Source organism: Grammomys surdaster, unplaced genomic scaffold (assembly GCF_004785775.1).
Source record: "Grammomys surdaster isolate TR1022 unplaced genomic scaffold, NIH_TR_1.0 150, whole genome shotgun sequence".
Lineage (NCBI taxonomy): Eukaryota > Metazoa > Chordata > Mammalia > Rodentia > Muridae > Grammomys > Grammomys surdaster.
The window spans coordinates 23064545-23092487 of record NW_021604608.1 but is presented as its reverse complement, the minus strand read 5'-3'; the positions used below and the strand labels follow the sequence as shown (position 1 = coordinate 23092487).

General features: G+C 36.1%; 1 protein-coding gene across 1 annotated transcript in view; it reads left to right on the top strand.

Moving 5' to 3' along the window:
* Nucleotides 1–27943, top strand: part of Kctd8 (potassium channel tetramerization domain containing 8) — a 220405-nt gene that overhangs the window by 2177 nt on the left and 190285 nt on the right. The window lies entirely within an intron of this gene.

Genomic DNA, 27943 nt, shown 5'->3' with positions numbered 1-27943 from the left:
TGTGTGTGTGTGTGTGTGTGTGTGTGTGTGTGTGTGTGTGTGTGTGTTTGCTTAAAGGGGCAGAGTGTTGAATCAACTTGAGTTCAAAAATCTCAACTAAACACAGTTTTAATATTGAGAGGTCTGTAGGTATATATTGAATGGGGCTAACATTCCAAGGTGATCAAAGTAAAATTCCAGTAGGGATGGAGGCAGGGAAATTCTCTTTCATTTGGCAAGATACAAGAAGCTTTAAAGCTGTGTGTGTGTGTGTGTGTGTGTGTGTGTGTGTGTGTTCAGCAGGGTGGAGACAGCACTAAAAGCCTCTAATGGAAGTAGCCTGGCTCTCATTGTGTTTCCTTACTAAGTAGCTCTGAATCGCAAAGCAAAAATGATTAATTTTCTACACTTGAGCAGAGAGCCCGGAAAGAGGACTCTCCTGCAGGTGCAGAGTTGATTGGCACACAATTCAGCGTGAGTATGTTTTCGGTAACCTTGGAGGCAGAGTGAGTGGCAACATTTTGCTTCTGAAAGTTAGGTGACATTTTGAGACAGTGTTGGAGTTCCTGAGGAGAGCTCTGCTGCACAGAAGCAAATGCATATCCACCGAGGAATGCATAAAATCCAACTCCATTTACTGACTTATCATTTATGAAGGTCTTCCCACATGGTCCATGCTGGCCTTCAATTCTCAATCCTCCTGCCTCTTCCTTCTGAACGCTGTCATCCCGGGGCTGCCGCCACAGGCCTGGCCCATTGTTTCATTTATATCAAAAACTCTTTATTACACAGCAAAAAGACCAGTATTTGGGAAAGTACAAAAAGGAAGTTAATATTTTCTTGTGTAAAAGTAGCATCTCTTTCATCTACGTGAGGCAATTAAAATATTTGAAATTAAATAAAGTCCTTCTCATCATTGAGATACTTATCAGGACTTTAAATACATTAAGGCTGTAAGTCAATTCATTAAGGATATATTTCTAACCATTTCAGAATATGATGTGAAGTGAGTGTTTAACTTCACATGGTTACTGTTCTTTTGTGGGTTTGTTTTTCTTCTTGGTTTGTTTTTTTGTTTTGTTCTTCTTACCGAAGATATAAAAATGAATGCAGTTCATGATTCTGTTTTTAATTGCAGGGTCAAATCAGCAAGCACTGAGTAGACTGATGGAGGTGGTTTTTCAGGAACACACACAACACACACACACACACACACAGGCACACACACAATTTGAAAGCTTCTTGATTTTTGCCAAACAAAAATGCTAGCCACAAAATTTCCCTGCCTCCATCCCTGGCTGAGTTTTACTTTAGTCACCTTGGAAGTTTAGCCCCATTCAATATATACTTAGAGACCCCCTGCATACTAAAACTGTTTAGTGGAGATTTTTAAACTCACTTTGATTCAACACTCCACGATTTTAGTCTTGAGCAGAAGTTCAGGATGGTCTCCTGACCCCGAGTGCAGAGACTCTAGGCACATACCAGCATGTGTAAGTGCTGTTTTTATGGAATTATATTTCTTAGTTTCTTAATTTCAGTCTTTCTCTTTTTTGTCCCCTAATAAGGGAGGAGACCAAACAAAACAAAACAAACAAACAAACAAAAAACCCACATGTTCATTGCAAAGAGAAAATACAGTCTGTAAATTAAGATAAAACAGTGCCACACAATACCAACTTAAAATTAGAAGTTGTTAATTTAACTAAGAAGATGATTTAAAAATCACCTGAAATTTAGTGTCGCATATTTTGAAGTAGATGTGACATTAAATAAAAACCATAGTTTCCTATTATAAAAACCACCACGTCTTGAGCGTTCCCCTTCTTAATGAGCTCTGAGATTTTCTTATAACAACCCTCAAATTAGAATTCTTAATGGATTATCCTAGTTTAGAGGAAAAAAATACATAATTCCATATTTAAGTTGTAACCCATCCACTGTTCCACCAAATTTGTCATTTTTCTGGGTATAAAATTTATTTTAAATAATGTGTTTTATAGTTGTGGTCTATCTGTACAGATTATTTTGAATTGAATTCCTTTTCACTGTTTGCAAGTAAACATACATTGTATTTTTTTTCTATTTCCATTCTGTTCAGTTTTGGAAATGCCAGAGTGGTTATCTATCTATCTATCTATCTATCATCTATCTATCTATCTATCTATCTACCTACCTACCTACATATTATTTATTTTTTGACAGGTCAGTATTGGAAAGGCTTATCAAGGATAGTCATAAGATGCAAATTATTGGATGACCTGATTTCTGTTCATGTTTTGATTCAGAAAAGAGCAACTACACATATTTATACTTATTTACTCTTTAGCACAGTTCTTCCATCAAGGTATATAACACACATTTATTTAATGTCACACTCCAGGCATTTTAACATGTCTTTTGTATTTAAATTGCTGATGAACTTAGTGGTTTGATACTTCTTTAAAAGTAATAAAACAGTTAGACACAGGATCATGGGATTTAGTGCTCACTGACTATCCTAAATTTCTGAAGAATGGGAAGAGAGTGGTAAATGGTTCTGTGATCCTGGATACTGCTTTTTACCAAATATGTGTACTGGGCCAAATTATTTACTTGTTCATGTTTTAGTTTCTTCATCTGTAGAGTGGTTTTTGTCAGTTATGGAACTGGGGAGTCCATGTGAAGTGCTTCTTGCATCAGAATTTGACTCCACAAACATCAGTTGCTACTAGTTTATTGTCTATTATTTTTTCATCAGTAAGCTTTTACTTTTTATAAGAAGTATAGTCAATCACATGGATTATTAGAAAATTAATTTGAAGAACAGCACACCAAATTTTTGTAAGTCTGCAGTAAGAGTTTAAATACTACTTTTCAGGCTGGAGAGGTAGCTCAGTGGTTCAGGCCACTGGCTGCTCTTCTAGAGGTGCTCTGCCAGCTCCAACATGGCAAGCCACAGCTGTCTGAACTCCAATTCCAGGAGATCTGACAGTTTCACCCAGACATACATGGAGATCAAAACACCGATGCACATAAGATAAACAAATCATTAAATGCTGCTTTCCTACTTGAATATTTCAGAGCAAGTCACCTTGATGTTCCCATGATATTCTAGTACTTTGTCTGGATCAAATCTATTACCACTAACTTCTGATGCAGGCTGTAGACGTGTTTTAGGACTTCTCCTTGTTAGGACTTGAAACCTCAGCAGTATTTCTCTTATAAATGCCAACCTTGTACTTAAGATAATGAGTTCAGATTCTCATGATGATCAGCAAGTTATTAGAGATTAAATACCAGCTTGGTTGGGTTACAAGAACAGTTTTACCTGTTCTCACTCTTCAGAACTTTTAAAGTTTGCAAAAACTTTTACATATAATAAAACTTGTACCATTATGGTTAAATTTCTTATTACTCTTCATATACTGAAGATGAGATTGTCCTTTCTTGGGAAAACCAGAATGATTTCCTAGGTTTTCTGTTTTGTTTTGTCCTGGTTTGCTTTTTTTTTCTATTTTTTTAAAGCCACTAGACAGGACAAAAAGCATTCTGTGCTGTACTGAAAAGACTCTAGATATATGTATGGTGGAATGTGATAAATAGAGCAGTGTGCTTCAAACTAGCATTGTATTTACCTTTATTCCCTACAGTGAGGATACTTGTATTGGTATTTGAAATATTGGACTCCCTATGTTGCTTGAGCTGTAAGTGTGGTATGTATGTAGTCTTGACAATGGAGTAGAGAGAAAGTGAAAAATCACTGGAATGCAAAAACTTGTGAAGAAGTGTGGTGTGATCCTGGCTGGTGTGCAAGAGAAGCAGTGTGGTGTGATCCCGATCAGTGTACAAGGAATCGGTGTGGTGTGATCCTGATCAGTGTACAAGGAAGTGGTGTGGTGTGATCCTGATCAGTGTACAAGGAAGGAATTGGTGTGGTGTGATCCTGATCAGCATACAAGGAAGTGGTGTGGTGTGATCCTGATCAGCATACAAGGGAGTGGTGTGGTGTGATCCTGGCTGGCGTGGAAGGGAAGAAGTGTGGTGTGTAGAAGGGCTCTGGATGATCATTTGGGGCTCAGTTTCCACCCCAAAGTTATCTTCATGATACAGGGATATTACTTCCAGCTTTGCTGTTTCCTGAAATTTTAAGGGAAAAGTTGACTTTTCTCAAACAGAACCTGTAGTAAAAGGAATGCTTCCTACACTTGAGTATGTGGGTGCTTATACACAGTACTTCCTGTAACACTCTTTGTGCTGGGTATCCGCTTCAGTTAGAATACCGGTATAAAGCTGCCAGCTAATACCCAAGGTTATTTCTGTACTGGAAACACTTAAAACATTCAACTAAGAAAACATATTTTAATGTTGACTGAGTCCTCCAAACTTTAATCTCCAAGTGAAAAAAATAGTATGAACTATTAACGTGTGTGAGAGTAAAATTTTTAGCCTGTGAAAATTTTCCTTAAAATTTAGCAAATATGCATTTTGTGTCTCTTATTCAGGAGATATATATATATATTTTAACAGCGTCAAGTTATCCTTAACAGTGGATTTATACACAGATATAATTTTTGAGACATTCTTTAAGGCACTTCGCAGTATTTGCTCCACATAGCAACCAGAAGCCTACAAAGCATGCTGATAGCTCCTCAGATCACGTGCTTTTCGACAATGAGAGGTGGCAATTTTAAAAGAATATATACACTAATAGTTTTCTTAAAATTAAAATAATATTCTTTCCTGCCATTAACAATGTAAAGGGGCACTAACACCAACATTTCTAAACCAGTAATATTTACCTGTTTGACAAATTACGTATTTAAATACTGACCAATGAAGAAATTCATTTTTACCTTTGTAAATAGAACATACTTTCTGAGAATGAATTATGTCTTAATTATGTAGCTGCTTCTGAGTTTTAAATACTGGTTAATCCCACAAAATTATATGTTTTGTATAATTAGATTAAAAATGCATCAAATCCATGTTGGGAATTGAGACTGGCTTTCAGTAGTTTTGAAATCTAAAATGTAGAGGTGACAATAGTAGTTGGAAATACTTGGAAAACAGAGTATCAAATTAACCTAAACAGGAAATTTAAATACAGATATAAATTTTGAGACCTCCTTTTAAGACACTTCACGTTATTTTTTTTTCTTTTTTTTCCCTCCATATAGCAAGGAGAAGCCTACAAGCCATGACTATAGCTCCTGGAATCCAGTGCTTTTCAATTGTGAGAGGTGGCTATTTCAAAAGGTTTTTTTGAAACTTCAGTTTAAATGAGGTTTATTTATTTCTAGGATTTTAGTCACTTTCACTGACGATGCTCCAGGTGCTGTCCTGAGGAAGATAATTTGTGTCTCATTCACACCCTCTGCACAATTCTCACTTGTTTCTATTTGATGTGAGGAAAAAAAATCTCTCCATTTTTTACCTATCTTCCCATTTAGTTTTAGACAGAGTCTGCACTATGTAACTCAAGCTGTCCTGGGACCCTCTATATAGCCCAGGCTGTCCTCAAACTGAGAGTAATGTTCCCGCCTCTCTTATATCCTTTTTCTCTCCCCTTCTCCTCTTTCTCCCCCCCTTCTTCCTTCCCACTCATACTCTACTTTCTTCTTCCTTCCCTTCCTCTTCACCTCTCCCTTACCCCTACTCCTTCCCATTTTTCTTCAAAGACCCACACAGAAGATACATTTTTCTCTACAGGAGTTAAAACTGTAGCCCTTGTACAAGTTTCTAGTACTGTACAAAGATATAGTTTACACTTCAACAATAAGTCCATGAAATATTCTGTACTGATCTGTATTACTTGCAAACATATTTCCTAATCATTGACTTCTTACCATCTCTTCTAATCTCATAGTTAGGAAATATGGGGTAAGTCCTTATTGTACCTGGAGTGTTTTCACTTCTTTCTTCTTTCACTATGCAGTAATTGTAGATCCAAACTTGATTTTCTTATGTGTGTAAACATCTCTTCTTCTGTTGATTTTGCCGGATAGTTTTCCTTTTTCCTTGTGAATTTTTGTTGTCACAGTTTTGTGTTCCTAGCCCTCAGTAATATGGTCAACACCCGTCAGTGTTTAAGGATTTAATAAATGTCCAATGTCTGAATGACTGTGTGTAGATTAGAGAATGGGCTAGAGATGGTTGAGATCCCATTAAGATAGGTGCTACGTTTGGGATTTAGTTTCCTTTCAGTTTAAAGTACACTCACTGAGCACCTAGCAAGATACATCTGTCTACACACTCAAATTTGGACAAGACAGAAATCTTGCCTTTAAAATGATCATATAAAACTTTATATAGGTGTGAATTATGTTACAGTGGTAATACCTAGTATTAGAATCAAGAGGCAGGAGTAATTTCATGAGTACTATGATATACTGTAATTACGTAGAACTATAACGAATGAAAACAAATAAAATATGTACTGTGGAACACACTAGAAGGATCTTGTATATTGAGTTGTTAGAACTGTAAACATACAAGGAGTGTTAGTTATGTTTCTAGAAAACACAATCAAGCTCATCTTTAGAAGAATTTCTTTTCTAGTTTATGGTTCTGGAAGGATAAATCGGTATCACTGCCAGAAAGCATGTCAACCAGCAGCTAGCATGGCTACTGGTCAGAGCTGAGGACTCACGTCTTGACCCTCAAGGAGGAAGCAGTGAATGGATTGGTAACACCCTGAGGCTTTTAAACCTCAAAGGCTGACCTCAGTGACATGCTTCTTCTAGTAAGGTCACAACTCCAAATCATATCCAAATAGTGACACCAACTGGGTACCAAGTATTGAAACACCTGAAATTATGGTGGGCATTATCATTCAAAGCACCACATAGGGGTACATGTACTTTTTTATATACAAACTGTTTGTGGAAAAACAACATGAGGGGTAGGATACCAGTTTTGGTGTAAGGTTAGAGAGATGGCTCAGTTCTTAAGGGCATGTGTTGCTCTTGCAGAGGACTTAGGTCTCAGCACCTATATTGTAGCTTATAGCAATCTGTACTTCATTTACAAATGGCCCAGTGACCTTATAGCTTCCAAAGTCACCAGGCACAGTATCTAACATAAACACTCACATTCAGACAAAACACTAGTACATTCAAAAATAAATTATTGAGAAATTAGTTTTGGTGGAAATTATAAACAAAAAATATGTGCCTATATATACCCTACTAACAAACTTATGAAGCTAAACAACTCTACATTTCAGTCAAGTCAGTTTTTAAAAGGCACTTAACAGGTACTGTTGTTTAATGAGAAATATAACATCATCACTTTTGTCCATACCTATTGACCTTGTTTTGAGATAATTAACAATGAGAAATAGATGACAATTATGATACTCATTTTGAGGCATCCGATATGATGCTCATCAATTTTATGCTTAGTCACTAGTTAACACTAGGGTAGCACTTTGTCAGTACTTAACTAGAATGCTATTCCGAACACAGTGTAACTGTTATCTAATCATACATGCTTTTATAGAAAATCAAAGAAGTAAGACACAAAGGATATGAGAAATATAATGTTGACTTCAGTAACCAGAACAGTATGGGATCTTACCACTTGCTTGTGTTAATTCAACATTTTCACTGTTTACAGTAACAAACTTTGACTATGGTATTTATATCACATTGCCCTTAAATCCATTGATAATCGTGTATTTTATAATTTACAGGGCAAGATAATCAATCAGAAGCAATGCTAGGAACTGTTGGCCATTAGAAGTAAATAATTAACCCCACGAGTGAGTTAATATTTCATAGATTCTCTGAAAACTACTGGCTCCGCTTTTGGATCTTGAAAAAAAAACTATTTTTTTTTCTAAATAGAATGTGATGAAACAGAAGTGTCCACTTTATAAGTTTGTTATAATCGTTAAAAGAAGTAATCTATATAAAACACATAATCATATCAGATATAAATAAAATGCCAAATAAGTATCAACTATAGCCATTCATTAAATCAGGAACCTCCAAATACATAGCCAATCTCTTGTATCTGAAAAGTGTTCAATAACGTAATTGCTTTGGAAGAAGATGGAAAGTAATGCTCACTCAAAACTGCTTAGGAATGTTCTATCATCCTTTTGAACTACTCGCCTACTATTTAAAATATAATTGTAGCTTGTTACTAAAACAACTTTATCCTAGTTGACTATTTATTGCACCTGAGAAAAATGTATTCTTACATGTCTAGTGCTGGCATTGGTTAAATAATATTAATTATTAAAAGCACTAATTTGAACTGAAGAGATAGCTTAGCCTTTAAAGGCAGTCACTCACAACCAAAATAAAAGAACATTAGTTTTCATGAAAATTGCCTCAACCTATGAAGTGTATTCAGATGAAGTACATCTTACATACGTCCCTTTATTTACATTTTTGTTGGAAGTTTTCAGCTTCAGTTGTCAACAGTTTTATGCAAGAGACACTTAGACTCAAACATTTCCCAGAGTTTGGGCATTTGGCCAAAATTTAAGATGGCATTTTAGATTCAAGTACATACATTTTCAGTTCTAGGAGAGTGGTTAGCTGTCAGCTCAATCAGTTCCTATTGAAACTCTCTAACAATCTCTGAATATATGCTTTCTAGTCGTTGAATTTCAGGTATTTGAAGAAAGCAGGGAAAAGTTGGCAATTTTTCAGGGATAATTGTCTAAGTCTATGACCTCATTTCTTCCAGTTGGTGGAGGATGCAGTTAGCACCTCTCTTTGCAGATGGAGGATAAAGATTCAGGAATTCAATTCTACAGCAACATCCATTTTTGATAAGGGAGTGGCTTCCATGGCAACTGTACAGGGAATGGTGGAGGATGGTCACCGGTGGTTGTGAATTATTGGTGTCATCTCAATATTGGCTTGGGGGTGGAGGAGTCTTTCATGTTGATTCTGATTTGTAATAAAAGAAAAAAAACCAGAGTCTTTGGACATTTAGTGTTAATTTTCATCAGTATGCAGATGTCTTATTTTGTGTTCCTGTATTTTTTTATATTTCAGTTCTTAGTGCAAACAATAGTAGAAATGAATCTTATCTTTCTTTTCTTACCCATATCAACTGTTGAAAATAATATATGTCGGGTAATTTGCATTGAATAACAATGGGGTGTATCTTCTTGTTTTGATATATCCAACTGTCATTTCTTAAAGGAAATATGTAGAGCGTATGATTACCACCAAAACATTTGTTTAAAGTGTTGCAGCCTTTCAGAACTAACTCTTTTAATGGCTTGAAAATTCAGAAATGTAAAAACTACAAAACTAAGAGCAATTCCGTAGACTAGTTTTAAGCTATTGAATCTTAGCTAATGTTTAGTCCTCTTATTCCTTTAAGGCATTCATCACCAGTGTTATATTATTACAGATGCTGAAAGTATAATAGTAAATATAAGTGAAGACATATCCTGCCCTTTATGAACAGGGCTATGGCATATGAGTCTGTATCATATGCCTGACTTGTCTTTAGGATGCATACTATGAGTCTGGCACACTGAGTGTCTTAGTTAGTTTTATATTGCTATGGCAAATCATCATATCCCAGGCAACTTATAAATGAAAACATTTCGTTGGGCTCACAGTTCCAAAGGGTTAGGCAGACAGGTTCGTATACATGACACTGGCAGACTAAGTGACAGCTTACATCCTTGCTTAGCAAGGAAGAGAAAGAGGAGGAAAAGGAGGAAGAGGAGGGAGAGAGAAAAATAAAGATAGATAGATGATAGATAGATAGATAGATAGATAGATAGATAGATAGATAGATAGATAGTTTTAAAACCTCAAAGTTCACTTCTACTGACATACCTCCTCCTAAAAGGCTACACCTCCTAGTCTGTTCCAAACAGTTCCAGAAACTGGGAACCTGTGGGGCCATTAAATGCAAACCTCCCCAATGAATAACCATGCATTTAACAAACGTGATGACTCCTGGCTAAAGACTGACTTTATCAATTATTAATTTTTGGACACATGATTTTTTTGTGTGTGTGTGTCTGTGTCCATGTGGGTGTGTATGTGTGTGAGTAGTTATATATGGAGAAAGAGAGACACATACATACATATATACATGCATACCTGTTTTGGCCAAGTCTCAGGGTAATTCATTGCATCCTTGCAGACCACTAAAAACACGTCTATTGAAGAATGTCTAAACAATAGCCAGTTTATGTTCTCAAATCAGGCATTGCTAACTTTTTGACAAAAAATTTAGAGAAAAATGAAGGATCTTTTCCCCTTAGTGTTGGTCTTTCTGGTCTCTGAATTATACCTGAATTCCTTACTGAGAAACTATACAATATACAAAAAGTAAAATCTATGAAAGAGTCCAGAGTTTTGGCATCATTCTAGCTGACACTGTCTCTTACTCAGAAACAACTTCTAATGTCAAATTAAGATGAAGGTTTTTCTTAATTATCTCTGACAAATACTTTATAATTAAGATGAAATTGAATCAACAGTATATTCCAGGTTGTCTTTATTTCAGTCAGTAAATCTATTGGACCACGCTATCCTGTTTCATGAGAGTGACCATAGAGTTTTGCTGTGTAACAGAAGAAAATAACCTTGCTATAGTTATTAATGCTGTTGACAAATGGGTTCAAGAATAAGTATGCCTGAAAGCCTAGGATTGAAGATTTGCAGCTTAGTATATCTGTTCCTTTTCCCTGCTAGTTTGATAAAAATATCAATCTAAGAGATGTTAGAGCCATTATGATACTTAGCTTTTTCATGCTGTGTGAGAATTTTCAGGTTGTAAAATAAACAGTTCTCTCAAGCTGTCTGGATTATAAGCTGCTGCTACCAAACTACATTTATTATTATAATACTTTCGTCCGTTATGCTCATACTAGTGAATCTTACTAATATCCAATGTTTGCTAAACATAAAAAGAGAAAAGACTTACCCACCATTTCGGCACAGTCACTGTACTCCTGGGACTAACAGAAACACAGTTTTTTTTGGCACACTGCATACACTGTTTTATGGATTGAACCATCACTTTTCAAGAAGATAAGCTGGAGCCCTGATTGCATGCTCTACTTGTTCTGTACCTGGCTGGTAGTGGCCCTTATAGGGTACCAAGTAAAATCAGGTCACTATGATAGGCTCTCATTTGTCATTGCTGTCATCTAAAGGGGGGATTTTGAATAGAGATTAAAGATACTTTTATAAGCACAGGAAGAATGACAACTTAACATGAGGGCAGAGATATTCGTCATGTATTTACATGTCAGAAATGTCTATACTGATCGACAAGCACCAGAAGTAGGAGGGAAGCGAGGGATGAATATTACCTTACTGTTTCCAGGATGATCCAAACATGCTAACACTTCAGTTACAGACTTCAACATTGAGAACTGTGGATTTATATTATTCAATTTAATTATTATTCTATTATTCCATTATAACTCAATTAAGTTATTGATTTAAAATGTTTCATTACACCAGTCTTAATAAATGACCACAGCGGTTTCAAGATGTTTATCTTATTGAAAGACACTTACTTCAAAAAAAAACCTGGAAAAAATGCTTTTTAAATTTTCTATATTCAGTGACCAGTTACATATAATAAATTCAACTCTAGTTGGCTAAATCTGGAAAGAATGCTTTATGGTAATATGTTACACTAGTTAGGAAGACTGTACATTTAAAATAGAGTTGTCTAGGGAGAGGATGCCTGTGAAAGATTCCAGAGTCCAGAACTTCCTGGGCACCTGTTGTAGCTACTCACACATCCCGTGCCTAATGCAAGTCACTCAAAATAAGATCCTCAATATAGTTCACGGCTCCCGCTATGGCTCATCTCACAATGTCAAGTTATGGAATTTGTTTCATGTGTATAACACCGGACACGAGAAAATGTGTGACATAGATCTTTAAACTGAGACGCCAGAGTACCCTCATGCTGTATGGTGCTTTTTGCACGAGAAGTTCTCATGACTATTCATATTTTCAACGTGTATACTACTTATCTTTATCACTTCATTATATACAAACAATTATATAACACACATACACACACACACACACACACACACACCATGCTAATGAAAACTATTCCTCAGTCAGGAAGGAGGCTTTCAGGTTAGCCGTCGCTCTTATCCTCCCTATCCTCTGTGTATGTCTACATGAAATAACTATTCTCACATATTTCATAAAGATCTTCATTTTCAAATATATGCTTGAAAAAAATGAATGTATTTAGTTTGTCTTTCTTATATTGGTAGTTTTCTTTTGTTTCCACTTCCATTGAGTGCTTTAAAACAGGACTTTTTTACTATCATGTACCCATCTAACAGATTGTCTTAACTGGTTCACGTTAGAGCATCATCTGCAATTGGTCTGCATTATGATGCCTTAAATCTGGTCGTGTGGAATCCTCTGACTATATGTCTATGATGGGGCTTGCCAGGCTTCAGGCTGTGTGAGGATGTTATTTGTCTACATGCTGCTAAGGAGCTTGGTGAAGAATGCACAAGTCATCATAAAAGCTCTCTGTGTGTGTATGTGTGTGCGCACGTGTGTGTGTGTGTGTGTGTGTGTGTGTTTGTGTGTATCCCCTTACTGCTACTTCTCAACTTCACTCAGCTAAAAACTCAGCTTCAAAATCATTGCAGATATAGGTAATGTCTTCTTATGAATTTAAGATTTATATTTCCAATTCTTCATAATGGATGGATGTTATGTTTTGAGCCATCTCTGTAAATTAGCATATGGCAAAAAGTTTGAGCAAGGATCTAGCCATTTATCTTTTTGGCTGCTTTATTCTGTAATACCGTTTCAATTGAGAGCCATCAAGATGGCTAAGTAGGTAAGAATACTTGCTGCCAATCCTGATAATCTAACCTCAGTCTCTGGAATCCAAGTGGTGGAAGCAGAAAACTGATTCTATCCAGTTGTCCTCTTACACTGAGTATGCTTTGGCATGTAGATTCTCATGTGTATGCACCCCCACCCCCACACTAAATAATTCATTGCATTAGTTACTTTTATATTGCTGTGACAAAATACCATGACTAGGCAACTTGTAGAAGGGAGGGTTTATTTGACTCTTGTGGTTCCAGAGAGATGAGTCCCTCACCATCATAGAGGAGAAGCTTATGGCAGCAAGTGACCAGCCTAGTGGCAGGAAACAGTGCAGAACTCATACCTTTAACTGCAAACCAGAAGCAGAGAGAGTAAACTTGAAATAGTGAGTCTTTAAACTCTCAAAGTGAACTTCTAGTGATGTACTTCCTCCATCAAGGCTATGACTTCTAAGAGGTCTCAAATAGTGTCCTCTGGGGACCAAGTATTAAATCGCTAGAGCCTGTGGGGAGCATTGCCCATCCAAACTATCACATTCATAAAATAACACAAATAAATAAAAATACATAAATGAATATAATAAAAACCCCAGCAGCAGCAATAGTACCACCATCACATGTCCCTGCTTCCAGTCATGAACTGAACTGTCTTTATACAATTACTTGCCTCAAGTTTCATCTACTTGCCTTTATCTTCCTGCAAAATTCAACGTGATATCAAACAAGGTTCCCTGTAGAGCAAAATCATCAGTGACTTCTGCTAACATGTCACATGTCTCCAATGCATTCATTAAGCATTGTCAAATAGAGTCCGGTTAACTTTAGTGACAGCTTCTGTTCTGAGAATAGGCAAATGGAAAACTAGGCAGCCACAGGTCTGCACAGTAAACACTGTTATACAGACAGGACACATGTCCTTTCCTGCATAACAGTGAATTTCTTGTTAAACCCATGTCAAAGTGCTGGATTCTTACATTGAGTACCCCATCTTGTCTATTGCTCTCTGAGATTTCTTTAGTTGTCTTTAGGAAAATTCTTTCCTGTTAACTGTCGTCTTTGGCAGTCACCTCTGAGGCACATTGGGCAGCATGGCCTCTTTAGAGCCACAGAGCTTTCACAGCTCACTTGTTTGTAGGTCAGAAGCTTTTGAATTGCTTTAAGGTATACAAAGCCTGTGCTGTTCATAGCAAGTCTTTCACTTTCTTTTGCAAAAATTAATTCCTGAAAACTCTTGGAGCACTCCTGGACAGTTTTTCGAGCAAATTAACCAAAAGCATCTTAATGATATTTTAGAGGTGAAGATTCCTTTATGCCCTCTGAGAGTCAGTTATTTCTCAATTTTAATGTAATGGCTTAGGGGAAGGTGCCAGCGATGTCAGCAGGTCAGTGGCCTTTGTGGAAAGGAGCATCAGTCATGGTTCCTGCTAAGGCTGCAGTTTTGCAGGCTCCTTAGGTTTCACTGTTGCCATGCTTTGTTACAAACGTATGATGCAAATTTAAAAGAAGCAAAAAAAAAAGAACAGTTTTCAAAGCTTTCCAAAGATTTACCTCTTAGACTTAACAGTTATCAAACCTTAACTCCATCTTGGCTTTGCATTCCTGATGATGTTAAAGTGATCAGAAAATAATGTTATTTTACCATGACATACTCGAACATATAAAACACCGGTATTTTGGAGTGTCTTGTTAGACTTTTTATAGGTGGTTAACATATTCTGTAGTGTGCAGTATCTGGCTGTCCCAGTTTTAATGCTATTGAGATTGATTGGTGGATGTGAATGACCTATCTCTTCTAAGTATCTATTTGAGTATTTATCTAAGTTTTTTTTAGTGATACAAAATTGCCTCATTCAAAGGTTATATTGGGTCTACAAAAATGTGGATTATCATGTTCTACTGGCTGAAGTTTTATAATGAACTTTTTATAATGAATTACCTAAAATGTAGTTTATAGAGGAGAGAGAGAACAAGAGACAGAGTCTTATTTGCTTTTATGTCTCATCTAATTCTCAGGTAACTGGCCACAAGTAGAACCTCATCTCTCCAGAGTCCAGATATTTAATATCAGCATCTAGCTGTTTTTCTACTCATTCCTGGATCCTACACACTGTATCTCATTTGAATCTGAGAACTTCTGAAAGACAACAATTGTATTAAATACTTACAACCTCATTCACATATATGTATATCACGATTATGCAAATGCAACTTCATATATTTTTCTGATGGCATTTATTCATACTGTATTGCCAAAAAAGAAAGTCACAACTCTTACTTCAGAATGGATAATTGATAGTTTATTCTGGAGCCGAGTATTAGTGATCATGGCCTGGGGACACAGATTTGGATTGTGTCAAGTTCTGTGTTCCAATGTCATAATTTCCATAAGGCTTTATAGTAAAAAAGAAATGTTTTTTTTTTAATTTATTTATTTTATGTAAATACACTGTAGCTGTCTTCAGACACCCCATAAGAGGGCATCAGATCTCATTACGGATGGTTGTGAGCCACCATGTGGTTGCTGGGATTTGAACTCATGACCTTTGGAAGACCAGTCAAGTGCTCTTAACTGCTGAGCCATCTCACCAGCCCGAAATGTTTGTTTTAACAATATGATTAGATGACACAAAGAGGTGGGCAGTAAAATGCTGATAAAGGCTAAGGATTGCCCAAGTTAATTTGGTCTGCCCTGGCCACAGTCCAATCCTCTTCATGTTACTAAAATGCTAATCACTCAAACAGCCTCTGCCATTGCAGCTTCATTCCAGAAACTCCCATTCAAGGTCCTGTGAATACAGTGGGAATGGGGCTAGTGATTTATTTCTTATTATCTCAACGTTTCTTATTTGCAAATTATCAGTGTGAAAAAGGTACAGGAAATACAATTCAAGTTTGAGCAACAACAACAACAACAACAACAACGACAACATGCCTGAGGAATATTTATTTTGTGGAAGGAGCACAAATACAAAGTAATTATGGTATAAAGAAAAAGAGAGGGGCCCTTGAGTTGTTGACAGCCATAGTGCAGTTTTATTAATGTTCCGTAGGATTCTAACAACGCTTAGAGAAACCTGGATGATCTTGGTTTACATTTTGTCTTTATCACTTTCTTTGTACTGGTTTCATGAAAATCAGTCGAATATTTTAGGATTTTCCATATCAAAAAAGATCTGAACACAGAAAAGATAACCCTTGTCAGGATTGTTTAGTATTTCTGGTGCATTGTGCATTACCAATTGAACAAGCAGAAAAAAAAATCTTAAATTGCTTTGAGAGAGATACAACAAGAGGGGCTATGAAAATATCCCAGTGTCTTGTTAATATATTTAAGATTCATAAAGTTATAATCTCATTGCTTACCAATGAATGACATTGTTTATAACTTTAGCTCAGGTAAGTGCCATATAGAGGGTAGACAGTGTAAATGTTCAGTGTAATATTTCTTCATTATTAAGACAACACAAAATTATTAAGCCAGAAGCGAATGTTTAGGATAACCATATTAATGTTGTATGTTCTTCATCAGCACTGTCCTGCATTTGCTGTAAAGTCTTACACGTATCTGACATGTCAGTACTATTTCTTGATTGAATTAATGAGGATTGTTTCTATTAGCCAGGATTTTAAATAAATCTAAGTTTCTCTTGTTAGATCTCCTCTGAAAACTGAATCCACAGTGCACGTTCTGCAAAGCTTCAAGCCACGTTTCCTATTCAATTGTCACCTGTGTAATAGGTTAGTAGAGACACCTGACTATGTTTAAGGCGGAGAGTTCTGCAGCAAACCTGGACTCCATTCTCATATAAATCCTCCATAGTTCATAATGTTGTGACTAGATAGTTCTGTTTTTCAAAAAGCTTAGATTTCTGTGTTTAAAGCTATTGGATAAAATCATATGATTTCAGGGGGGTTGCTCCAAAAGCGTTAACAATGTGATAGAAAACACTTTGCAAGGACCTGATTCAAGGATGAGTCACACTAAAGTGAACAATTTATGTATTTATTTATAAAACATTATGTTAAAACAGAGAAGGAACTCACTGCCTGAACTGGATGGAAGGTTCTTGGGAAGAATGTGAGAAAATTGACACTGCAAATTGTTGACAGCACTGTGAGCATCTATGCAAGAGAGATTGTACTAGTTAGTTCACAATCACATGGCCAGCCTGATGAAATAGTTTTACTGTTATCAGTATCAGAGAATTGTTAGGGGATAGGGAATTTTGGAAATACATAGAACGGCAAGAGGGCGTAGCACATTTACTAGATACTCATCATGTGTTTTCAGCCTGAACATGATGTGTTCCAATGTACCTTTGCCAGTAGTAATTATGACAGCACTGTAACACACTGTATTGTGGAAACTCAATTTGTTTAGCTACTTGGGGGCTAGTGAAAGGTTATATCAATAACAATAAAGACTGAGGGATAAATTCTTCCCTAAAAGCCATGTATTCAAAGGATTCTAGGGAAGAAGGAATTAAAGCATCAGGAAGTTTGCCTGTGATTCATTTGTTCAGTTTACTAGGAGCTGCCTTGAAGAAAGGAGACAGATGATCATTTCTAATCTCCTTGTCAAGTCGCCAAGTAAAAGATGAATATTTCTCACCAGAAGGGACCTTATCATGAAGGTCTTCAACAGATGACCCTGGCTGAAGTGTGACATACAGTAAATAACTACAGAATCTCTGATGCAGAACTTAGAGGATACCATATTACCTATTCATCTTCTGGTTATATGAATTGTAGAAGCTTTCAAGATCACACACTCCTTTATGTGTGAGGAGATCCGTAAAATTTATTATTACTTTCCACAGATTTCTCATTGAAAACTGAGAGTCAGTCATTGACTGTCCAATGAAGGACAGAAAGAACAAGGGAGTTATTAGCGATGGTCCAGACAGCTCCTGTTTCAGCTAAGCCTCCATGTTGTCTGAGACTGTGCTTCACATTGCTTCATTCTTTTTAGAACTCACTATGTAACCCAGGCTGTCCTCAAACTTATGCAAATCTTGATGCTTTTAGTCTTTATATCTCTGGGATATCAGGCTTCCATAGTTTGAAGTCGTTTATGACATGTACTACTCTGATTTCTGAGATTTTTATTTAATCATGTAATTTCAGCAAAAACTTCCTGGGCGTGAAGAGGAGAAGGTGGGAAAAAGACCTCAGGAGCTATTGTGGGGGCTGGAGAGATAACTCATCAGTTAATCACATTGGCTGCTCTTCCAGAGGTCCTAAGTTCAATTTCCAGCAACAACATGGTGGCTCCCAACCATCTACAATGGGATCTGGAGCCCTTTTTAAGCACACAGGTGTACATGAAGATGGAAGACTCATACACAGAAAATAAATAAATAAATAAATAAATAAATAAATAAATAAATAACCTATGGTAGGATTGGAATTATTTATTTCAGAGGCCAGAACACTGGATGTAGGAGCCTTTTGCCATACTCAAGATGGTTTATAAGTCACTTTTAGATATTGTATTTGAAGTTGTGCAAGTTGTAGGTAAGATACCATCTGAGCTGATTCTGAAGGTTATATGACTCACCACTGAGTTTTGGGAGGTACAGATTGAGGGTGTTGAAGAACCAGGCAAAGGGTAAGATAAATTCGATATTAAAAGTCTCAGAAGAGAGGAAAGAATATGAAAGCTATGGGGGAAAATTAAACATAAAGAAATATATACTTCACAGTATAGGTGAAATAGAAAGACAGTTGTAGATTAAGACTAAAAATAGCAATTAGATTTACCAAGTAGGAGTTTATTTGTGACTTTTAGAGGTAATTAAAGAAAATTACAAATTTGTTGTACTAAATTGATTACGGAAGATAGTCTCTGGTGTACTACAGCAGTAGAGAGGGTAGACTATTACATTCATCTCATCTGTGACTTCTTATTACAGATATTATAAAGAATAAATGGAGGCTGGCTAAAATGCTAATATGAATAGTTGATATGACCAGTTGCTTCTTTCAGGGTTGGTAAAGGAATTGGTAGAGCTGTCAAAATTGAAACTGTTTATAGTAGGGTCACTTGGGATGTTTACTTTAAATGAGTATTTGTTCTCTACTGAATTCAAGTTTCTGTGGTTTATTGCTTTGGAAATAATTTAGGTAGTTTTCTGAATTATTGTTTAAGAATGTGGTCACAGAAAGCAGGCATGTTCCCTGAAAAAGTATGATCTTGATGAAATACTAAATTAAAAAGGACAGAGATCTGTGTATATAGTATGCTCTTAAGGTTAGAAGCTGAGATACCCTTTCTGCATTAAAAGGAGACACACTCGATTCCATCATCCTTATCATTATCATCACCATAATCATAATTTACATTTCTCTATAGAATTAGCATACTGTGGGGAAATATGCTTACAAAAGCTAGAGATCAGAAGACTATACCATGCTCTTGTATTGTCTTTATCTAGTTTAGAATGTCACTAGTCTCATAGTAAAATGGGTAACGTCCTCCTTTTGTTTCACTCAAGGTAAGAATTATTCTTTCATTCATAGTTTGGTAGAAGATACCTAAATGTTATCGGGCCAGAGAATTTAGGGTAGGAAGAGCCTCTTAAGTTTACCTCTTACTTGTTTTGGCCAGCTTTCTCTTATAGATATACTGTCACTTTTCGGGCCCATTCTTCACATGATGTGGAACAATGATTCTACTAAGACAATGTCTAGAAGAGGCAATAATACGATCTGTCCCTAGATTACCCTGTGGTATTGAGCTTGGCCCCTCTTTGGCATATGGCATCATCGTCTCATGTTGAAGTTTCTCCTAATTTTAACAATGAAATTTTGGTGTAGTAGTTATTTTTTCCCTTTGCAGTGATCAAATCCCCAGTAAGAATCAGCTAAGGGAGGAAATGTTTATTATGGCTTAAGTTTAGAATGGATAAATTCAGGTCCTGACAAAGAAGGCATGATGGCACAATTTGAGGCATTGGGTAACAGTGTATCTACAGTCAGGTCAGCAATTAGGAAGCGGAATAGATAGAAAGTGGCGAGGGACTATGAAACCCCAAGGCACATCACTAGTGACCCACTCCCTCCAGTGAATCCCTGCTACATAAATATGCTCACACAAAGCCTCACGTTTTGGAAACTAAGTGCTCAAGAACATGAGCCTATTGGGAGAAATTTATGTTCAATCTACAGCATATGACTTTACATCCATATGGTTCCTTTCAAGTTTTATCTTTAGGGTGCATTTGTGAAAAAGAGCAGCCTGTGGGGGTTCACCACCTTGTCATGAACAATAAAACAACCTCTAGTATTTGCTATTCATTGATTATTGTCAAGATTCAGTATCTACTACTTAAACAACAGCAGTGTTCAGAATAGTTCTAGATGTTTAGAATTAATGACAAAAATATGCACTAAACTGGTAACTCCTGGCACTTATATCTGTATATTTGTATTATATATACATGAAAAATAGTCAAATATTTGTATTAGTTAAATATTGTTTTATTGTTACTAAATATAAGGTTAATTGACTTGGTAGTCATCATATAATAATCATTTGAAAAGAAATGGGAGATTGGGTGACTATGGAATATCCCTCATTATTGATTGCTTTGAGATGTATATTGGAAAAAATAGTGCATAATGAGTGTCTTTTCCCTCCCTCCTTTATTTTCTCCTATATAAAATAAAAATATTTAGGCTCAAGGATTGTATTACTTTTCTGCAGTTGCCATAACAAATTAACACAAGCTGAATCACTTAAATAGTAGAAACTAATTTTTCTCACACTTCTAGAGAATGGAAGTTTGAGATCAAAGATCTTCAGCATCAGTTTTTATTTAGCCTATTTCTATGGCTTGTAGATGTTTATCTCCTGAGGTCTTTTCGAGCACTTGTCTGTTGTAGTTTCTCTTCTATTGCTGCAGAGACACAATGACCAAGGCAACTTATGAAGGAGAATATCCAATTGGAGTCTTTGTTACCATGTTAGAAGATTAGTTCAGGATCCCTGTAGTGGGAGAACATGGCTAAGGTTGTCTGGTACAGTGCTGGAGAACTGGCTGAAAGCTTTATGTCTTGATTCATAGGATGCCTGCAGAGAGACACTGGGTCTGGTGTGGGTTTTTGAAACCTTAAGCCCAACCTCAGTCACACCCCTCCTCCAACAAGGTTATGCCTACTGCAGAGGCCATACCTCCAAATCCTTCCCAAACAGTTTGGTCACAATGCTGGGATTAAGCATTGGAATGTATATGCCTATGGGGAGCAATCTCCTTCAAAATGACTATGAAGTCAGCCCATTTTACTCACTTCATTCAATGTGGACTACCACCTCTCTTAAAAGACTCTGTTTCCAAGTAGAGTCACATTGAGAGGTATTGATGGAAATTATTCAAGGCTTGTGTCTAAGGGAGTACTCAATTTCACCTGTATCAATGGGAATTATACGACATTGAATGTTTTATTTCTATGATTATAAAATAAATGTTTTGGGAAGATATTCTCTGTAATGAAATTATCACTATATATATAATTTTCATGTTGTTGGAGTTGATATTTGGATATTTGTGGTTCTTTAGTATATCAACATATGTTTAGATTTCAGGACTAACATTTAAAACAATTGTCTTGTTTTTTTTGTTTGTTTGTTTTTGGTTTTGTTTTGTTTTTTAATTTTTTGGGTTTTTTGGTGAAAAAGCCCTGATGGTTTAAGGGAAACAACTACATGTCCTAGAGCAAATAGGAATTCTTTTAACAGATAATTACCAAACAGTATTTCATATAAAACATTTAATTTCTTCATTCTATTGAACTAAACTAAATTGCTGATAAGTACTGTGGTGACTTTGAATGACTGAGAAGGGGTAAAATTACTGTTAACATAAAGAGCCGGTTCTATTTAGAAGGAGCCTGGAACTGCAAGGCTGTCAGTGAGAGTGAATGGCTAAGCCATGTAATGCTCACTACTGTGTATGAAGAATAGCTATTCACTGCCTTGAACCTACAACTGAAGGGAAGGTGGTAGGTTACCTAGACTAGTCTCTTTTATGGCCATGCATTAGTTAATTTTCTCTGTGATTACACACTCTACAAAAACATTTTAAAGAAGAATTTTATTTTGGTTCACAGTTTCAGAGGAGTTTGATTCCATCAAATCAAAGAACAGGTGGAAGTGTGAATGGCTCTGTCTCTACGGTGGAAATTTGTACCAATGACTATTCAAGTAGCAGCAATGAAGAACCAGAGAGTAGAATTGGGTGTTGATACAGCTTTTAAAAACCCCATTAAACCCCAGTAACCTGATCCAGAATCCATATTTTAAGACGGCACAGTTTTCAAAAACAGTGTCACATCCTGAGGTCATTTCATATTTACATCATAACTCCACCAATTCATCTTTAAACAACTCACTAACTATATTGGTAGACTGTTCTTGGACGTAAAGACTTGATGCCACTAATCACTTTAAATCAAGTTAGAGCCAATCTAGAGGAATCTAAAGATGGATAATGTAATGTAAAACAGATAGGACCTATAAGCTCAGGACTGTTTTTTTCTGAGGTACAAATGTAAAGTGTAATTATGATATCCTATTAGTATACTAATTACCACCAACACTTATAAGAGCGTGCTGAATGACCTTTTCTATCACATTGCCTCAAGGATAATTCAGAGGTGTCATTACATACCTTGTCTGGAAACTGAACTTTTCCTCAGGATAAGAGATAAATAAAAATGCCTCTAGGATAGAGGTGCATGAATCTGCTAAGAAGAGCATTATTATTTATTTTTAGTCTATTTAGCAGCTCATATTTTGTTTATATCTAAGTTGTATTTAAAAATATGTTTTACTGAATATCCAAATAAAAAATTTTATAACACAGTGATTGATCACTTAGTTAGAAAAAGTTCTTAATATCCTCCATTTGTCTTGACATTTGTGGATTCTTTTGTGGACCATCGTCAAGAACTTCATCCAGCTTAAATCGAGGGATTGGATAACTTGTTGTTAATTGGACACAATTGTCAGTAATTTCAACAATCACAACCATGTCAGTTAATGAACTACGTGAGTTCCTGTACCACTGTCAACTTGACAGTTCATGTAGTAATTAAATGTATAGCTGTTTTAGTGGCAGGCTACTTTGAATTCAGAGTATTGGCATTGCTTACTTCAGACACTCCCAGAGAGAAAATATCTGCAATTTATCTTCTGCATAGATAAAATAAATGTGCCAATGTTTAGTTGAAGCATTTTAAACACAGGAACTGTTACCATATTAATGTAATAATCTTTTATGTAGAAGTCATAACCCCTACCCTGACTAGTAGGATCCCTAGCCTTTACCCAGTAAGTGTCATTTGTCCTCCCTTTTCTCCTCCACTCTGCAGATGCAATAGTGAAAAATGATCCCTGAACACCAAATGTTTCCTGAGGGGCAGAAGTGCCTCTGCTAAGAGTTGCTAGCTAATATTGGAATTAGATTTACTTCAGAAATGTAAGCAGCTAAAACAGTATTAGCTGTAGAAGTGTGTGAAGGCCATCCCCTTCTTAACTAATATCAACGATGTCAGCAATAGCAACGTTATGATACTGCAGGTAAGGATAGAAAAGAATATTGTATGGAACTAAGCCACCTAGCAGATACTATCAGGGTCCCTTTTTACTATTTTCATTAATCATGCTAATTGCTCTATGAAGAGAGGGAAGATAACCGTTCTCATTCTTCTGCCATGGGAGCTGTTGCTATGAGTAATTATGCTGTACATCTGATAGATTATATGGTTGAGAATAACTCAACTAGTAAGTTCCCTTCCTAGACTCCTATTTCATTTTTTTTCTTCTATACCCTTGAGCTTCCATCTGTAGTTTCGACTTTTTGTGCTAATAATGAGATGGCTTAAAATATTGCAGTTCATACTTTGGCTTGACCTTAAGGTTTTGTCACTTGTATAAACTAATAAAAATTATTAGTGTTTCTTCAAATATGAAAGTATTCTTTGAAAATGGCTATAGTAAAAATTATGGAGTATTATTTTTAAACAACTATCTAGAAATGAGTGAGATAGAATGGGCAAGAAATCATTCAACACAGAAAGTCCTTGCTTTGCACACAGCGAGATCAAAGTTTAGGTCCTCAGCTCCACAAAATGGGGTACAGCAGCACACTTATAATACTAGTAATAGGGCATCCCCAGACCTCACTAGACAGCCAGTCTAGCTGAATCAGTGATCTTTAAGTTCAAGCATAAATCCTGTCTTAAAAGATAAGATGGAGAGTAATTGTAGAAAACATCAGAACTCCACCTCTGGTCTCCACATCCCAAGAGACACATGTGTGCATAAGATTCCTAAAACTATTAATAAGTAAAATAATAAAATAAATAATAAAATAAAATTTTATTATATCACATTAACCATACAGCTTTTTAAATCTGTTGGTATTATCTTTCAATTATCCTACATACCTGTGGAAGATTGAATAAGTGTTCACCCTTGACTCATACATTTGAACAGTTGGTCCTCAGTTGGAGGCACTGTTTTGAGAAGGTTGTGGTGAGGTGAAGTTGTATTAGAGAAGGATGCCATCAGGGGCAGGATTTAAGAGTTTTATAGCCTTGCACCACATTCAATTTGCTCTCTGTTTTTCGGTAATAACTAATAATGTGGTCATACAGCTTCCTGCATAACATCCTGGCTGAAAATCACACTTTGGAGTTGAGAATTTGAGACATGACCAGTTCTGTTGTTTTCACAGAAAAATACACCCAGATTACCTCAATCTTCTATTTTTTTTTAATTTACTGGATATCTCATACAATACTGAGTAATTTGTATGTGATCTTAGTTAACCTAGGAGATACAGAGAATTTGTTCTCACAGCTTTGAATCTGGGGTGTCTGGGGCTTGAAGAATGTATGGGTTTTTCAGAGTGAAAGAACAAATGATTGAAGCTGGAATTTCACCAATGGCATGTCGTGTTGTAGACATCACATCTTGACCACTGACATGTTCTAATATATTCAGTAAGACTGCTTTTATATTTTCTGTCTTCTCCATTTCACTTACTCTGTACAAACATCTAAAACTAACCTCCTACATGTTTTTTCAGCCTCCTCCGTGCTTGTGTTTCACTCCTAAGATATAAAGCAAAAATGTAAAATCTTCTGTTGCAAGTTCTAGTTGGAAGGATATATAAAACAGAAGTGCTACATTGCCTTGAAGGGAAGGTGTTATAGATTTTTCAAGTTAGAGTCTGTGGTTCCTGGGGTACAGTCTGCCTTTCAGTTCCTGGGAAACAGAAGTACCCCCTTAGGCAGTGGAGCATTCAGGCCACCTGTGTATTTTTCTGTTCCCTACAAGTCAGCGAAGCATATAGAAGTTTGACAGATCACTTAGTCTTAGACCTTAATCTTGTATACCCTGTATAGCTTGCAAACACCATTGTATCCTGGCAAGCACCATTATATTCTGTTCCTGAAAAAGGTATAAAAATTCTTATTGCTTGCCATAAACCTGGCAGTGCTTAATATTGCTGTGACCCCTCTGGACTGTGTCTGGTAGATGATATCCCCTCTACCCATAATCAGGTAACCCATAATCAGTAAGCGCTGGTACTTACAAATGCTGTCCTTGGCTTTACCCTTCTTTCTTCTCATGATGTCACCTCCTCCAGTGATCTTTCTTTCCATTGTCATTCCAGAAGAAAATGCCTACGTGGTTTTCTCTGTGAAGACTTTCCCAGTGCTCTCTAAAGTTGATTTTGGCATACTCTATGCTCTTCACTCAGCCTTTCAGTTGGGTCTAGATCACGGCATTCTTCACAAAGTCTTTAGGTCAGTCACCTGTGTTCATGTATGTTGTGTCCATCTTGGCGCTTACCAGACCTAGGGCAACATCTTACTTACATATCTAACCACAGGGTTTTAACAGTGCTTAAAACATAGTAGTTAATAAACCAGTAAGTTCTCAATTAGTCTCTGTGAGATTATATTACTAGTTATGGCTTGTATTTGCTTCTTGGAAAATGATAATAAAAAGGAAGTTGCATATACAATTTCCCTTTATTTTATTGCCTATTACCACATATTCAGATTTACTCTTTACTAAGTCTGGCTAAACATGAAAAGAGCATTTTGTATACCTGGTTTTGCCTCACAGTCAACTTTTTAACTTGCATGGTGCTTCTTTGAAAAATTGACTGAGTCTGAATAATGTTTCTTCATGTAGCTCATCTTGTCCAGCAAAACAAATTGTTTTTAATTAACTTCTATAATCAAATTCCTTTATTTTTGGGTCTAGTGGTTTATATTATTTTAAATAAATTAAATTTAAAAAGGAAATTAAACGTTGCATTTATAAAGCTGATTTTAGATTGATTTTCTTTTCTTTTTAGGCTCAAATACTTTATTGATAACAGCAATTTAAGTTTTCTTCATCCATTCAGTTCATTCATCAACTTAACAAATCAGATATGTATTGGAAACTAGTTGGTTTCATCTGTAGATAGTTCTAGACTTTTTTCCAAATTATAAACTTTTTAAAAGAAAGATCTTACTTGGTTTCATTAAATCAAAATGAGGTTGATATTTAAGGACGCTAAAAGTCATAGAGTAGGTTTTTAAAAAAATTGATTTTACTATTCACTGATTTTGACGAAATGTCATCTCAAACAGTATTCATAAGAGAGGCAAACTGCCACTGTTTCCTTTATAAGGTGATGTAGTTGCGTTTTCTGAGTGTTTGAGTTTTGAAGTCTGGGTTCTCTAAAGGAACACAACATACAGAATTGATATATGTATATGTGTGTGTGTGTGTGTGTGTATGTGTGTGTTTGTATAATGTATTTGTATATGCTACATACGTATAAATATAAAGACATTTATTAGAATGACTTACAGGCTATGGTCCAACTAGTCCAACAATGGTGTCTCTCATCAAAAAGTCCAAGAATACAGTAGTTTGTTCAGTCAACGAGCCTGAATGTCTTACCTGGTCTTCAGTACATACTGGAATCCCAAAGAAGTAGTCTCTAATACTAGTAAAGGAATAGACTTCCCAGGAAGAGCAAGGGTAAACAGGTATAAAGATGGAGGGAGGAAAGGAGGGAGAGAGGGCGATAGGGTGGGAAATACAGAGAGAGAGAGAGAGAGAGAGAGAGAGAGAGAGACTTCCTGACTTTTTATAGAGGCTGCCAGCAGAAAGTGTGGCCCAGATTAAAGGTGTATATACCAGCCTCAAAAGAGTCAGATTAAAGGTGAGTCTTCCAACTTCAAAGGATTTACTTAAGAAAAAAAAATCCCTTACATGTATACACAATTGATTGAGTTTTAATTAATTCCTGTTGTAGTCAATTTGACAACCAAGAATGGCTGTTTTCAAATTCAGTTTTTAAATGACTAGCATTCTATCTTGCCAATCTGTTTTTCTGTAGGTCTTTTTCTTTCTTTGTAGATATGAATTTTCTATGGAATCCTGTTTGAATAGAAAAAACAAACCTTTGCTCCTGGTATGACGGAAGTTTGAATCCTTTGTATGATGGGGATTGGGGTGTGGATACTTAAGAAAGACTACAAAACAAATTTATCTGTGTTTCAAAATAGAGACAAAAGTCAGGATAATTCTAAATAAAGAATCCCTACACCCACCCCAGGAAACTTAAATATAATCTATATTCTTCCTTATTCCAGTTGAGTTTTTTCATTTCTGAAAATGAGACATGTATCTTGAAAAACCTTGTTTTGGAGGGTAGTTTTAGTAGATATAGTTGGCTAATGCCAGAGGTTTCTTGTAAATTAACCAAATAAAAAACATAACCTTTCTTTTTTGTGTGGTCTATGTGTATAGTAGTATGACATTTGCCAGGTATAATATGGCCATTATCTTTGTGAACTATCTGTAGGTGTAATTACACACTCTTTATCATGGACTGGGGAAGCGACATAAAAGGCCTTATTCCTCCCTAAAGGTTTAGGGGCAGTTAATAGTTAATGGTTTCTGGAAGAGATTTTTTTTTTCGTCAGTAGTATAGCCCTGTGCAAGTTGTCCAGGTTGCAATGATGACCTTATTTAAACATATTGACATGCTGGTTCACCAAGCTACATTTGGTAGCTACATTTCTCTTTCCTCTCCTCTCCTCTCCTCTCCTCTCCTCTCCTCTCCTCTCCTCTCCTCTCCTTGT